At 37.3% G+C, this 10000-nt stretch overlaps 1 pseudogene; it reads right to left on the reverse strand.

The window, feature by feature from the left end:
- Nucleotides 1-6431: 6431 nt before the first annotated feature.
- Nucleotides 6432-7577, reverse strand: LOC119575663 (annotated as a pseudogene).
- Nucleotides 7578-10000: the final 2423 nt, after the last annotated feature.

The following is a 10000-nucleotide window of genomic DNA, read 5'->3' on the forward strand; positions in this document are numbered from 1 at the left end:
CCCCCCTTTGTTTTGCTGTGGGTGGTGTGGGGGGATTGACGGAGACTGACGGCGTAGTATTAAAACGCTGGTCCCAATCCATATCATTAAACTGCTGGGGACAATCCCCTTTCATGGGGACTTCTGCGGGGAGTGGTTGGTATGCCTGCTGCGCCCCGCGCGCCACAGTTGGTACGCCCAATGCGGGCTCAATTACGATGTACAGCCTAGTTTAGAGTACGTTTTTTCGGGGAAAACGGTGTCAGAGCTGACTATTGAGAATGCCAACTGTAAATATTCACACGTCGCTCTCAAAGCCTTTGATCGAACGGGAAAAAGTTCGGGCAAATACTATTTTCATTATTAATAAATCAGCCAAGATTTATCTTCAGACTCGCATATTTCTTATTTTCATCTAATCTTAATATGATTAAATGCTGCTGATTATATTCTTCTTAAATGTCAAAATTTCACGGATAATTACAAATTTAAAAGCAACACACACATACTGTGTGTGTATATATATATATATATATATATATATATATATATATATATATATATAATTATATATATATATAATATATATATATATATATACATATATTTATAAAATATATAATATATATATAAAATATATATATATATATATATTATTATAAAATATATATGCGTGTGTGTGTGTGTGTGTGTGTCTATTTATTTTCATAAGTCTACATACATTAAGACATGCGCGTCCAATTACTAAAAATTTTGTTTATTAAATGTTTTTTTCATTTAAACTTCCATCTGTAACACAAGCATCGATATATTTACGTTAATGTACTCTATCTAACGATTGTTGTGCATTAACGTGGATATATCGAAAAGTATGTTATAGATAAAAGTTTAAATTACAAAACTGAAAGTAATAAATGCAATTTCTGGCCTTTGGTCAGAAAATTTACGTTTAATATCCCTTATACACTTATATATGTGTTTTTTTTTTTAATTTGTAATTATCCGTGAAATTTTGACATATATCCAGCCTTTAAGAAGAATATAATCAGCAGCATTTAATCATATTAAGATTAGATGAAAATAAGAAATATGCGAGTCTGAAGATAAATCTTGGCTGATTTATTAATAATGAAATATAGTTTTGCTAAACTTTCCCGTCGATCAAAGGTTTTGAGAGCGACTTAAATATGACAGTTGGCATTCTCAATAGCCCCTGACACCGTTTCCCCAAAAAAAAACGTTTAGTTAGTTTAGTCCTTTATTTACCACCTGGCTAACTGACAGGCGTGGGCAAGCTGTGGTACATTGATGCATGGTTTAAACATATAATGGTATACATTTCAATTTTAGGCTAAAAACATTATTAGATAAGTACTATATCAATTACAAAAGGGAACAATTACAGTCGTTTATCTACTCATCTGCACGCCGGCGTACAGCTGGGGCGTGGAAAGGGGCATTGCTACATTTGATATGCAGTCATGTGATGCTACATTCCAAATTAGGATATAATATAAGTATATCTTCTAAGACATCAGAGGATATGAAATAGGTACATAGTTCTCCATACCTCAAGCTAGGTGGCCGGGAAAAAGGCTGTAACACATGGCACTCTAAAGATATAATGTACAAGCGTTCGCTTATATTCTTCATTACACAGTTTACACTTATTTCTCGACATTACAAACTGTACTGAGCTGCCAATACAATCTATATCCAAGCCTGATTCTTGCGGTCACAATATCACACTGCTGGTTCTTGTTTTATATAAACCATAGGTGAATGAATCTTTGCCTAAACCGGTCATAATGCTTTATGCTACAGCTTTCAGGGCGTTGAGAATAATTAACTCAGTCATCCTCTTTAAAGGAAGCTTTAATATTGTATAAAATCCGGGAAAATAGGTACCCCAAGATCTATATCCACACTTTGCTGTCACATGCTGACTTTGCCAGGCGATCAGCATGATCATGCCGGGGAATTCCAACATGCGATGGAATCCACAACCAAACGTATATCATAGCCTCGTTTTTTGCACGATACACGTTTTCCTGATGTCATTTGCGATATTAAACTGCACCTTTGTCTAGAGTGTTTTAGAGCCTGGAGAGCACTCTGTGAATCACAGAATTTTACCCCCGAACCTTGATTCAATAGAAATTCGGTTTGGGCCATGAGTTTTTCTGCCAACCAGTTTGCGTAGTGCTAGCCCAGTCATGAACCCTCCTACAATCCTGGGCTTTAAGATATTGTTTTTATATACAACAAAAGCACATCCCGCTCTACTCCCAGACTGCAAGGACCCGTCAGTGTAGCATTCATATGCATTGGATAGAGTTTCAAGATGCTCATTTATAATTGCAAGTGCATACTGCTTAAGTATAGCAGGGGGGACACTGTCTTTTTTGGGGCAGTCGTATATATAAATTAGGTCCGACATTTTCCACGGGTATAGAACGTCCATGTAGGGTCTTAGTTATGGGTATGTTCAGCTGAGCTAATGTTTACATGTTTACCTTGGTATCCATGGATTTTTAGTAAGAATCGGTGTTGTCATGCAAAAGGGAAGCTCCTCTGTTCTGTGTTTTAGTTGTCTTTGGGAACCCCGTACAATGAAGGGTTTTCTAATTGATTTGACACCAATGTGGTATTTATATATAATATTCTTTCGTAAACAGAGGGTAAGTTTAGTTTCGGTTCTCATATTCACAATTCTTGTTGTTCTAGGGGCACCAAAATGATCCTCATGGCTTCATTTTTTTTTTATGTTCTAAAATAGTCAACTCTGATTCCTTGTACAACACTAGGTGCAATGCATGATAATCTATGACTGACCCTATGTATGACAAGTAAAAGAGTCTTGCAATATTGACATTGATTTCCATGGTCTTTGCCAACAGTGTCCTAAGTGGTTCAGCCGCTCCCACAGCTTTTCTTCAGGTTTCTGATGAACTCTGCTCATTGACAATCACCCCCAAAGGGATTTGTATTGATGGCAGAGATCTAGCTCAGTGTCATTTATATGAAAAACCCTTGGGAAAGGGATTTTCTTTGGGTTAAGAGCCCTTGGTTTTTTCAGTCGAGATTATCAAGCCACACTCAATAGCCCTTGCTGAGAGTATATCTAAATCTCTTGCATTCTTTCCTCGGATGAGGGTTTAATGCAAATATCATCGGCATAGCAAATAATGGAGTCGTTTCCCTCAAGTGGTATATATCGCCTAGGCTGTACATCGTAATTGAGCCCGCATTGGGCGTCCAACTGTGGCGCGCGGGGCGAGCGGGCATACCAACCACTCCCCGCAGAAGTCCCCATGAAAGGGGATTGCCCCAGCATTTTTAATGATAGGGATTGGCACCAGCGTTTTAATACTACACCCGTCGTCTCCGTAAAACCCCCCCACACCCACCCACGAAAGAGCAAGGGAGGGGGGGAAGGTTTTACGAAAAGTTCCCACGCAAACCCCCGTTACTTAAAGTTGTAATTGGCAATTTTCAAATTAACGAACTTCTAATAATTGCGGGTTTTTCCATTTTTCTTTGTGAAAACCCTTTCTGTGTTTAGTTTATGTTACGTGTGTATATTATATACATAGTGTGTATAATATATATGTATAATATTGTATTTATGTATGTGTTTAGTATTTGTTAAGATGAATTTACTATATAATCACAATACATTGTATATATACACGGGATATATATAGTATATATACATTAGTAAGCATTACACACAATATACTACACACACACACACTTATGTGGGTGCGTGTGTGGTGTTGGGGTGGTGTCTGTGTGTGTGTGTGTGTGGGGTTTGTGGTGTTGTGTGTGTGTTGTGTGTGCATGTTCGTGTTTGCGCTAATGCGGTGAAATATTAGCTAAAATAGAAAATTAGGTAAAATGCTTTTAAATGTAATATTTATTTTGAGGGCCAACTTTTTACACACAATCGAACGATTTATTATATGATATACTTAATCTAAAAACTAGCTGTCTCGCTGCGGGGACGACTAGGGCCGGGGAGTATTTAGCTGGTTTCAAAGGGGCGTCAGTATGAGGGGTTGGTGCGAACAGTGACACGACACGGGGGATATCCCTATTGTAGGGGTGGAGGGGGAAACCGTGAAGGTGGGAAATGGTTTTTCTTTCCCAACGTGAAAAAGAACTTATCCCTTTTCGCTGCCGTCCCTGGGTTCTTCAAGCTCGGTGTCCGTAAACTTTCCCACAAAGGGCTCGGAAATGTCGGGTTGAAATCGCCAGAGTTGCATCGATGTTTAAATTGATGTTACGTCGCTCGGCCGGGGCAGGGGGAGCGGCGGCACCTGGTAGGAAAAAGCGGGAGTTAAAAACAGTTAAAACGATAAGCCCACTAAGGGTGGCCTCCATGGACATTTACTCGACATTCAAAAGTTCAGAACTCCAAAAGAACTACTAGTTGAAAAATGCTACTATTGACGCAGGTGTAGTGAGCCACGGTGGTGATGGTGCTCATCTGTGTAAAGGTAGTTGTCTGATAGTTAGCAATTAATCTTGCCTCATTCCCTGAAAGTAGAAGAAAACCGTGCTGCTTTTCATCTTTAGGAAGTCAGAATTTTAGTTAGATAATTTATCTATCTAATATAGAATCGTGCTTTGTACCTTTGTTTATCAATTTGTCGCTAGAAGAATCATACGTTTATGAAAAAGCTGTCTTGTTCTTTGATGTCTTTTTATTCGCTTTGCCGTTTTGAAGCAGAAAAGAAAACTCTGGTGACAGGATGGTGTGTATATATAATATTCAGTAACTTTTCGAGCAGCAATGTTGGGAAGACTCCAACTGGAAAGACATCTGAAGCTGACAAAAAATATTTCTTATTCGTTCACTGTGAGACCTACCTGTGTCGGCAACAATCTTCAGCCTGGACTCCACACACCGCTAACAGACCAACCAAAACAGCTACAAGTTTCTGTTTGGGAAAAAGATAAGTATATGGTATAGATTTGCATTGTGTACCATGAACTTCATCACTTTCTTTCCTTGCATCATTAGTCACACTGTCAAGTAAAACGAAACCGGGTGGTTCCCAGGAGTAAGACCAGCACTAACCATGACTGCGGAAGAAGTAACCACTGTAGAAGCAAGGTACTGCACCCTTATATACGCAATGCAGCCAGGGTGGAGCGCCTAGGCCTATGAGGAAAATTTGCCAGTTTAGGCCCGGGAGCAGCGATAAATTTAGAAAGAGAAGGAACAAACGACGAAAATTCACAAACTCAAGATGTGGGAAAGATATGGAGTGCAGTTAGCCTCCTTTGAGGTCACGACTCCTGATGTGGTCAGGAACTTTGTGAGTAAGTTATGTGTGTCTATGTAACTGAAACTATTTAATAGTATCGTATAGGAAAGTAAAGCAAGTAGGTGGCCAATAAAAAGGATCAATCATTGCGATTAGATGTATTCCTTGATCAATGATTGCACCAGTTGATTTCCATTAAACAGAGAGGAAGAAAAAAGGAAGGTAATCTATTAGAAGAAACCGAAAACGCGCAATGGTTCTGCCAGCTTTGCACGAATTCATACTAATGTGAATCGGTGATCTGGACTGCGGCTTTCAGTATATAAGATGACAGCTGTGTATGAGAATGAAGCTTACGGCGGACCTCCATTTGTAAGTCACCCGGCAAAGGCGCCATCTCTTCGAGGCTTCCACGAATTATGAGCTCTGGCGGAGATGGCAGCCATAACGTCCTGGAAATTCACAAAACGCAGTCATATATTACTGTGCTATCTAAAGCGTAAGCTGGCCATTTCTATAGAAATGTGGAGAAATGCAAATATCGAGAATCATTTTTTTTTCTGATGTCAACAAAGTCCCCTGCCATTTGCCTATCCGACTCATAGGCGATGCTGATTCTATATAACAAGCTTCTTTGTTAATTTCGGAACCAAATAAGTATTAATGCGTATGGTATGTATGGTGGCATTAGTAACCAAAATATGTCAGTAATATTTGCACATACGCACACACACACACACACACACACACACACACACACACACACACACACACAAACACACCACATAAACACACACACATATAAACACACACACACATACATACACACACAAATACCACAAACACAAACGCACACACACGCGCGACACACACACACACGCACACACACACACACACACACACACACACACACACGCACACGCACACACACACGCACGCACGCACGCACGCAACACGCGCACACACATAACACATATGTTTTTTGTCGCACAAACAAAACATATAAGCTTTGTCATACATGAGTGGTATCAGTAACCAAAATATGTCAGTAATATCTGCACACATACGCACACACACACAAATACCACTAATACACAATTAATTATCTGATTTTGTCAACCCGCAAGAGTTACTAGAAGTTCTATAACGTTCAAATCAGTGATGTAATTCGATCGGTTACACCTCTTTTTCTCGCTGCTTCACAATGCTATTTGTTGGCTCTGTAATGGATAGTGTAACTTCTCTGACTCTTGGAAAGTTTAAGAGTTCAGCTAATATGCTTTTAACAACGTAAATAGCAGGTGATTTGATATCTTCTACTTTCTTGGTTGTGTTTCCACCTGCACTTACACCCTTGATGGTATAATTCTCTATTTTGTTAGTGTGGCTCTCTATGTCTTACCATAATAGTGATATTAATGATATATGTACATACATAAAGTAACACACACACACACACCACACACATGTATATTTATACTCATACACATACCTACACACGTAAATAGATATAAAGAAGCATACATATATACACACATATGTATAGAATATATATATTATATATATATATATATATATACATATATATATGCATACACACAAACATATATATGTGTGTGTATGTGTATGTGTGTACGTGTTTCGTGTGTGCGTGTATATGTATGTTTATGTGTAATACTTCTATGTATAGAATGGTAAATTAAAGCGCATTTAAATGGTGAAATTTATTTTGAGGGCCAACTTTTTACACACAGTCGAACACATTTATATATGCATACACTTAATACTAAAAAATAATGTCTCGCTGTAGTAGACGACTAGCCAGGATAGTTATTTAGCTGTTTAACAAGTCGTACAGCATGGAGGCGTTGGTGCAGTACAGGACACAGACACGTGATATCCCTGTTGTACGAAGTGGAGGTGATCATGAGGGTCGAAGTGGTTGTCTTCCAAACCGTGAAGAACTTCCCCTTGTCGTTGCTTTCTTCGGTTCTTCAAGCTCGGTGTTCAGTGAGCTGCCAACGAGTGTCTCGAAGGCGCCAGGGTTGTAACTCTTACTGATGTCTAGCTTGATGCTACGACGTCGCCTTCGCCGGTGCAGGCGGTACCGGCGACAGCTAGTGGGAAAAAGCAGTTAGTCTTCATAAGCCTTGTTAGTCCAAACTTCGGCCATCAGTACAACGTTGCAGTGGGTTCGTCTCACTCTGTTAAAACTATACGCCACTAAGCTCCCCATGGACATTTACTCGATTTTCCAAAAATTCAGAACTCCAAAAGAACCACAATTTGAAATGTACCTTTGGCACAAGTGTAGTGAGCCATAACGGTGACAGTACTCATATGTGTTAGAGTAGTTATGTCAAGTAGGCTAAGAGTCTCGTCTGAGCCTCTGTGAAAGAAAAAAAAAAAATATATTATGTCCAATAGCTTGGAATATAAAGTTAAATAAGTCAGTACAGTATCTAAATAACATTACTTTTGTTTAACAATATTTCTGTATGAAAACCAGGTAAAAATAATACGACTGATTCATAATGGTATCGATGTTTCATATGCTAACCTTGCGAAGCATTCGCAGCCACCAGGACGGCGCTCATCGCTAAGACGAACAAGAGGCAACAGCAAACTTCTGTTGGATAAAGCAAGGGTATGGGCTTGTGAGTTATATTCCCATTCGTCGAGAAACCCCAAGTCCTTGTTTTTAACATCTGGTATTAAAACATGATAGACAATAGTTTTGCTTGATGCACACCATACTTCTCAGAATACATTTAATCCCAACATTTTGGCTCCATGATTGCTTCCAGCTAGCGAAATAACAGGAATAACAGTTACACAAAATTATCAATAAGCGAAGCCAAGTGTCACAGACCATCGTTGTAAATCAAGTGAAGTCAAACACTGTACACCACGCTTATAAACACTTCGACTGCAGCTGAGAATGGGGTGGGGAAGCGGGTATGGGCGGAGCACTAAAAGAAGTAGGACAGGGATAGCAGAGCAGAGGAGGAGGAAGAACCAGCCTAAGTAGGCTCCCTCTCCCCTTCTTTTGTCCCCTTCCAACCCTCTCAAGCGATGCCGGAGTACAAACACGGAAAAAAATCTTTGCCACGGAGCGAAATAAACAATAAATACATATATGTATGCATATAATATATATATATTAATATATATATACATATATATATATATATATATATATATATATATATATATATATATATTTGTGCGAATACACACACAGACACAGACACACAAACACACACACACCACACACACACACACACCACACACACAAACACACACACACACAACCACACACCGCACACACACACACACATATGTATATACACACACAACTATATACAAATATATATATTTATACATATATATGTATATATATATATATATATATATATTATATATATATATATATATATATATATAAGGCCGCGGTGGCCGAATGGTTAGAGCGTCGGCCGAATGGTTATCACGACGCAATCTGAGTTCGAGGGTTCGAGTCACCGGCCGGCGCGTTGCTCCCTTGGGCAAGGAACTTCACCTAGATTGCCTACCTAGCCACTGGGTGGCCAAGCCAGCCCAAGTCAGTTGCTGGTTCCAAGCCCGGATAAAATAGAGAGAATGATTACCTAAAAAGGTAACACCGGCACTCTCCGTGGAAAGGAACTGGGGACTCTACCACTACTCACTCAAGAGCATCACAACATGAAAACTACAATTAAGTATCATGCTGTGACCACGGCGGCTCAGACATGAACCTACCGTTAAAAGAAGAAGAATATATATATATATATATATATATTATATATATATATATATATATGTGTGTGTGTGTGTGTGTGTGTGTGGTGTGTGTGTGTGTGTGTGTGTTTTGTGTGTGTGTGTGTGTATGTATGTATGTGTTTGTGTGCGTGTGTGTGCATATAAGTAAAAAACCCACACACTACATCCCTACATACTACATAAAAAACATACATACATACAACATACATACATACATACAACATACATACATACTATATACATCCCTATATACATCCCATAAATTCACTCATACATCCTACACACACACACACAAACACACAAAACAACAAAAAACCCCCCACACACACAACAAAAAACATATATAATATTTTATTTATATTTTATATATATATATTTTTAACACTAAATATAAAACCAACATATATATAAATATTTTATATATTATATACTTTTAAAACTAACCATTTTAAAATTTAAAAAATTTAAATAGTATAAATATTTTATGTTTTATTTAGACCCAAATATACATATAAAATAAATATTATATTACAAAAATTTTAAAATATATATATTACATAATTATATTTTAACTTATTTTAATATATATTATATATTTATATATATAATAAAATAATATATATATATAAAATTATATAATATAATTAAAAATATTATATATATTATTTTGTTTTTTAAATATATACCATGTTTTATATGTACCCCCACAAAAACCCCACACACAAAACACACACCACAAAACACACCACACACACACACCACACACACATATATTTATAATAATATAAATATATATATAAAAATATCCCATACATATATATAATATATTTATAATATATATATTAAAATTATTTTATATATATAAAAATAAATAAATATTTACTATATATATATATATATTATATATATATATATATATATATATATATATATTAAGCGGT

This window comes from Penaeus monodon, chromosome 7 (genome assembly GCF_015228065.2).
Source record: "Penaeus monodon isolate SGIC_2016 chromosome 7, NSTDA_Pmon_1, whole genome shotgun sequence".
Lineage (NCBI taxonomy): Eukaryota > Metazoa > Arthropoda > Malacostraca > Decapoda > Penaeidae > Penaeus > Penaeus monodon.